Consider the following 7,664-nt stretch of genomic DNA (forward strand, 5'->3'; position numbering starts at 1 on the left):
TTTTTTTTTGGTACCAGGGATCAAACTTGGGACTTTGAGCTTTTGAGGCAGGGAGTAGAACCACTGAGCTAAATCTCCAGCCCCAATTTACATTTTAAAACTGTGTTGCTTTCTCTTCTATCTTGTAATAATATAACTGAAAAGAATAGGTCATTTATAAATCTACAAGCACACTTGTCTTTCATATAAAGATGTTTATTGAAACAAGTATAGTTTCTAACAAAATATATGACCTCAATTGTAGTTTTCATTTATTCTTCACAATGTTATGATGCGTTTAAACAATCAGATTACTAGATAAAAACCATCAGTTTCTGGCATAGAAAAGAACCAATGAGAGGGTAAGTCCTGATACTCCTGTTGAATATTCATTTAGCCTGTCTTGGGGCTGTCATTCATAGAATGTGAAGTTTAACCTTTTAGAAGCTTCTAAAACAAATGTTTGTGTGGTTCCAATGACTTGATTTAAAACTCTAAATGTCTCTACATTGCATTAAACTGTTGTTTGTTAATTTACAGTGATAGTCATGTGGAAATTAACAGTGGTAATCTGTGATAGTCAATTTAACATACCAATTTTTTATTATTAATTTCACAGACTGTCTTCTGAGACATACTTGTGAGATGATAACCAAGACAGATTTTTCTTATCACATCTAAATTTCAAAAACATATTTTCTCCTGCTATTTAGAAAACCCTCAAAGCACAAACTTTTGGTTCTCAAAAATAACTAAGTCATAACTAGAACCAATTTCTCTGGAAAAATACTGTTAAAATTTGGACTTGGTTCCTAAACACAGTATTAGTCAAGTTTATTTTTAATTCCCTTATAGATGAATATCATAGCACAACTAATTTATGAAGTCACACATAGCAATTGTGCTGTTATTTCAAAAAACCACTTAAGATAACCCACATGTAGAACAATATTAGTATGCAAGATAAGTATCTAGTAAAGAATTACAAAAAAAATCATATACTTCTAAAATTTAACCTTGTAAGTACCCTGAAGTTTAGTCATACATAATTCTATTTTCTCTGGGCAGCTGTTCATTTGGACATGTTCCTTATTTATTGATATACTCTGTTCAAAGTTAGGGTCACATTTCTTAAACAGGAACTTCCAAATGCTGTGGTAAATATTGACATGCCTCTGTGTGTCAATATTTATACTGTCAGGACTTTGGTAAGTTTCAACAATGGTGGTACCTTATTTGTTATTTCTCTTGCAATCAGTCAAAGTCCTTCTTTAGCCAAAAAAAGTCTCATTCACTGCTCAGATAAGATTACAAGTAATCTAAGATACTTACATCTTCTTATACAAAGACCAAGTTTAGCTCTACTATTTCAACATTTTGGTCACTTCTGTTGAAGAAAAAAAAACCTGGAAGCGGCACACAAATCAGGATACACTGTCTTCTGAATGGTTTTGATTACTTAATCTTGAGCCTAATCATCATGTTCAACCCTATTTATTACTGTTGAAGCTTTCCAGGATTCATAAAGTTAAACTCTTCCTTATTTTGTCAGTGAAGATATAACACACGGGTGAAGGCATGGGACTGTCACCACAAACACAGCACCTTGGAGTGGTGATCATTTAAATTAAAAGAACTCAGGAGAGGCTTTCCTCTGAGAACTCCTTGTCTTCTTAAAGTCTATTCCCTGAAGGAAGAAAACTAAGCTTCCCATTAACTACGCAGACAGACTATATCACAGACAGACTACAGCCTGCCAACACACCTCACCTTGGCGCACTTTTGTCACACATCATTGCCTATCTCGGTCCCCAAGAGGATCATTTACAAATCACTGTATTTTCTGAGTCAGAAGGACTTTGTCTCAGGCCATTATATGCACTCCAAATTCAGTAAATTCCCCTAAGAATCATTTGCTATGTATTCACAAACATTCTCTATTCTTCCTCTCCCCTATAGAAAAAGTTTCTCAGTAACGGTAGCTGGTGAATAATCACACTAATGTCATTTTTCCCCCTTGATTTTTTTCTCGTTTGCATGTTAACAAATTTGTACACTTGTCTCCTTTCTAATCTTAATGGTGAACCTTTAGAGGGCAAAAAAGGAATTTTCCTTTGCTCCTTCATTGGTTTAGAAGCAGTAGTGGTGACCCTATGGCAGGAATGCCCCAGCAGGCTATTTGTTATCATTGAAAGCTCTAAAAGGTTCGCCATCTCTGGTTTAGAGGCTACAACAATGATGATCTACTCAAAACATAGTCTGAATTGTGAATGTCAATCATAAGAAATAGTTGGGAAGTCAGGCTCATTATCTAAGGTGGATGAATAATTTAAATACAAAATTAGTTTACCTAACTGTTGTACCAAGTGTCAGGAATCATGTTAACAAACCAATCATTCTTAAATCAACCTCAACAGTAAAAGTCATGTGGTGGATTAACTGATGGTCAACTTTTAACATCCAGCTCAATTGAATCAGCATGGTCTAGACGTGGAAGACCCACCTGAGGATTGTTGACAATACCCATAAAAAGAGAACTGGAGGGGAAGATTGTGAGCTGTTGATTTTCTAGGAGACTCTTGCTGTGGATGGTTTTCCTGATGAACTTGGCTGTTCTCAGAGGAGGAACTCAGGGCCTCACCATCGCTGGGAATGGCTGCTTTTCTCATAAGGGGACCTCTGATCTTCACTGTAAGAACCACTTCCTGGCTCCCATGTAGATCCCTCAGCCTGCCTACCTTGGGGCTTTCCAGGCCTAGATCCTCCATACGGACAAGCATGAGATATTGCAGTGGGCTCTAGGACACGGGCTGGACTCATGAAGGACACTGCCTTGGATTCTAAGCCTTTAGCTGGACTTGTGTGGGGTAATGCTAGGCTCCAGGCTCTTTGCTAGATTCTTTGGGCCTCTAGGCTAATCTCTTGTACTCCTCTGTATTTGATTTTTTGGGTAAATATCATAAAATCCTATAAATTAATTGTCCTGTATGAAAACCCTGACTACAAGTCATATGCCTGAAATAAAACTTTTGCAAAATCTGTGAACACCTTGGGATTTCCCAATGATACACAAGCAAAAGTTTACCCTAAAGCTAGCATAGCAATGCCACCTCACAAAAACATGAACATTTGATGAGCGCTCTGAAATTCTAGCATGATTTTTTTTAGAATTTTTTTACAAGTCTCCACATTGTTGTTCTCCCCAAAACAGCCAAATATCATCAACATTAAAAATCTGACTACAAGAGTTCCCTAATCAGTGATTTCAGATGGCAAGTCAATCATTACAAATTCAATTAATCAAGTTCACTCATCCAGCCACAACCTATTGAGTACATCTATGCTTCTGACAAATGCTTGGCTCATTGCCTAAGAAGAGAACAAAGTTAAAATTCTTGCCTTCTGGGAATCAGGGGAAAAGAAATCATTAAAAATACATATAACAAATACGTGAAATATGGTGATAATTACTACAGTAAAACAAAGCACCACAAACTGTCAAAACAGAGGCAGGATAAAGACATGGAAAAAATCTAAAGTTACAATTTTAAATAGGGAGACTGGAGTAGGCTTTATCGAAAGGTGACAGTTGAGCAAATACATAAAAGACAGGAAGGAATTTCCTGTATGAAGCTCTAGGAAAAAGCATTCCAAGGGAGAAAGCAGTAGGTGCAAAAGCACTGAGATAGAAGTGGGCCTGGAATATGTAACAAACATGGTGGCCACACTGGCTAGAAAAATGTAAAAGGAGGTAAGAGAAGACCAGACCACACAGGGCCTCATAAGTCATTGGAAGGACGTGAGCTTTTACCATGGGTCAAATTAGGAGTCACGAAAGATTCTCAAGCAAAGAAATGAGGTTACATTCCTTTTAATAATCATTGAATTTTGATCTAATTCTACATTACAGCAAAGTTTCAAAGATAATACAGAGTCCTCATATACTTTCATCTACTTTCCTCTAATATTACTATATTACCAAGGATTATTTATTAAAACTAAGAAGCCAGCATTGATACATTACTATTAGCTAAACTCTTGACTTTATTTGGTTTTCACCAGTTTTTTCCACTGGTGTCCTTCTGTTCTAGGATTCAATCTCTGACAACATATTGCACTTAGAATGCTCATATCTTAATCTGCTTTTTGACTTATGCTTTAAAATTATCACTCTGTCTAGTATATGAGAATAAACTTTAGGAAGGATCAAAGAAAACAGGGAGACCAGTGAGAAAACTATTTCTGTAATCCAAGTAAAAAATGACAGTGGCTACTAACAAATTCAAGCAAGGGCTTATCAGTGCACTAATGAAAAAAAACTAGAAAATGTTGAATTTTAGATACATTTTAGGATTTGATGGAATATAAAAATTAAGGAAGAAGTAAAGGTGAACGTCAAAGAATTAACCTATGGCATGTGTGCCATGGCTGGCTGTGTTATCACTGGAAGTTCTAAAAGGTTTGCCATCACTGGTATAGGCTTTCTATTAACATGTGGAGATGTATGAGATGTCTTTTAAATATATAAATGGACATGCAGAGATAGCAACTGGATATATGAATTTAAACTTCAGAAAGAAAAGAGACTAGGAATACAAATGTGGAAGCCTTTGGTTACAGGTATTTAAAGTCAGAAGATGACGTTATCAAAAGGAAAACAGGGCTAAAGATTAAGTGCTAGAACTCTTCAGCAATAAAATGTTGGGACGAATAGACAGCAGACTGGAAATGAGCAATCAAAGAGGCAGGAGGAAAACCCAGAGTACATTCTGGAAATCCAGAGGGGAAAATGGATCGTGGAGACCGGAGTGATCACTTGTGTCCTAGTGGTTAACAGGCCAAATATGGTGGTGACTGAGAATGACCAACACGCAGAGATCAATGGTAACACTAAGAAGGGAAGAGTGAAGAAGAGTGGGAAATATAACCAAGTTGTAATAAACTCAAGAAAGAACAGAGCCTGGCATGGTGGTGCACGGCTGTAAGGAGAACACTCAGGGAGGCTGAGGATCACGTCTGAGTCCCGTCTGGGCACCCTGTCTCAAAATAAAAAAAGAGTAGAGGATGTAGCTCAGTGTGGAGGCCCTGGGCTCAATCCTAAGAACCCACAAAGGGAAAAAGGGAAAAGAGAAATTGGGGCATGAAGCATAGAGAACGCTACACAATTTTGCTGCAGAGAAAATGAATGACATTGAAAATGCAGAAGTTAAATGAAGCATTCCTTAAGGTGAAAAAAATAATATGCAGGTCAAACTAAACTTTTAGAAATTAAAATCCAAGACCACAAAAAGCACTGGAAGGGCCACAAAGACTAACACTAGAAACAGCCTCAGCCTTAGGCTATGGAATCTAGCTGAGAATCAGAGAAAGCAAGCAATACCTTTCTCTTTCATTAAAGGTGAGAATCTCGGAATGGAAAAAGGTAACTAAAGTGAAAGAAAACTATCAGCATTATTATTAATACCAGACAAAGAGGAAGAAAGTGCTGTGGCAGTACAAAAGCAACGCCAATTTAGTTTTAAAAACCTTTTACTGAGTGCCTAATTTATGTAAATCAATCATTGTTCCATCATTAGCCCTCCCCTCCCCTCGGGAGCTTTTGATTTAGTGAAGGAGAAAGCCCTGCACACAATGATAGCTGCACTCACTGAGAGTTTGCTGCAGGCCAAACCCTTGTCTAGATGATTTACTCTTTTAATCTTCACAACACTGAGGAAGCCTGCACATACTCTTCACGGAAAAGTTAAATATGTACTATTTTTAATTGTAATTCTAAGGAAGTCAAGAGACCAAAGTTAAAAATGCTTTCCCAGATGCAAGAAACAAAATAATTTCCAATCAAAGGGACAGCACACACACATTTTATTGTAAGAAAATAATCTGAAAAGAAATGAAATGAAAGCTCACGGCAGAACGGCCAGAAAGACTTGCTTAGTAACCATGCGGCTGAACTACTATCTCCCCAAAGAGCTCATCACGTCAGATTAACTGTGTTATTTACACATACGCAGTAAACGTAATTCACATATGCTCAGCCTTAACTACTGGTTCCTCTAAGGATGATTACAAATAACTAGCACATACTGTGCTCCACTATTCTGAAACTAAGCTACACACAAACTATGAACTAACCTGGAAGTGGTGCCCCACGCATGTAATCCCAGCTACCAGCAAGGCAGAGGCAGAAGCAAAGATCTTAGTTTGAGGCCAGCTGGGGCAACATGGTGAGGGTGAGACACTATCTCAAAAACTAACTTATGAATCAATTAATTCATAAACACAACTAATCAACTGTGATCTCTAATAACTTCAGTTTCTTGGAGCTCTTCACAGGCAGCTGGAAGCATAGCTTCATGGGGTGGGGGGACACCAGGACATCTGTAATCCCAGCACTCTTGAGCCAAGCTCCAGCCCAGCCTGGGAAACACAGTAACTTGGCCAGACCCTGTCTCAAAACAAAACAAACAAACAACAACAACAAACAGGTTGGGGATACAGCTCAGGGTGAAGGCTGGGGGTTCAATACACAGTTCCACCTAAAACAAACAAACAAACAAAGTATTTCCCTTACACATCACAAAGATCAAGATTATTCTAGAAGCCAAGTTTGATGAGTGGCACAAAACAATTTCCAAAAGAAGCCAAATTTATTTCATTTAATTTAAATGATAAAACATAATATAAGGTAATTAAAAGACAGAATTAAATAACTTGCTTCCTAATAAGTGAAAGGTACTATTTTATTTTTTATTTTTATTGTTTTTGCCTTCCTCCATATCGTCATTAAATTCTGGCAAGGAACAAGTCATCTTAGTTTCTCTGACATCTCATGATGCCATGAATAAAGCAGATGTTTGGTAACTGCTTGTTAATTTGTGCAATTTACCACCTCTTGACAGCTGCATATAATGGACTGAAAAATCAAGTTATGTAGAATTTAAAACAAAATCGCTGTGCACAGTAGCAAACCATGTAATCACCCACAGCAGAGATCCAAATCTTCCAGTTACTGGGTTGCCCTAAATATTGGGAGAGTCTCACAGTTTTGCAGAATACACCTCTCGAGTTCCCTCCTTCTCCCTATCGGCCTCTGCACCAATTTAAAAAATAAAAATAAAAAAGATAACATTCTGAAAAGAATCCTGTGTTGCCGGGGCCGGGGAGCAAACCATACAAGAAGACAAGGGCTTGCTAAATTTTTTTATAAAAGAAAAAGCTGGCATGCACACTGTCCTGCTGCTCCATCGTGTCTCTAGAGCGTCTAACCGATTACTGTACCCGAGAAGAGGCGATTAGTTCTTCTCCACCGGCTACCACCGGAAACTCCTTCCTCTCCCCCAATGACACATCAGTCCCGGAACCCACTGACAGTCTCCAAAAACCTGGGGATTGGAACGAAGGAGTCTGGTACTGGGGAAATGACCAACAAAAAGCTTCGGATTCAAGTGCCTTGCTGCTCCCACAATCGGTACAGGCCATTTTAAGGCTGCTCTGACTTCCTAAGAACCGCCAGTGCCAAATGAGGAAATAAAGAGGATTCAACAGGTGCACGCCCGGAGGAACAGGCAAGGACCCTGGCATCCCCCAGAGCCCACAGGAGGAAGGCCCCGGAGGTGACCACTGAGCAGTTGTAGAGATAAATATCAAGGAACTAAAATATTAAAAATAAGGAAAAATATATATAT

The 7,664-nt window shown here is 38.2% G+C and overlaps 1 protein-coding gene across 5 annotated transcripts in view; it reads right to left on the reverse strand.

Moving 5' to 3' along the window:
• Xrcc4 (X-ray repair cross complementing 4) overlaps nt 1–7,664 on the reverse strand; it is a 251,954-nt gene that overhangs the window by 243,688 nt on the left and 602 nt on the right. The gene's annotated exons all lie outside the window — the stretch shown is intronic.

Source organism: Fukomys damarensis, unplaced genomic scaffold (genome assembly GCF_012274545.1).
Source record: "Fukomys damarensis isolate Sample0158 unplaced genomic scaffold, DMR_v1.0_HiC HiC_scaffold_3, whole genome shotgun sequence".
NCBI classification, from domain to species: Eukaryota; Metazoa; Chordata; class Mammalia; order Rodentia; family Bathyergidae; genus Fukomys; species Fukomys damarensis.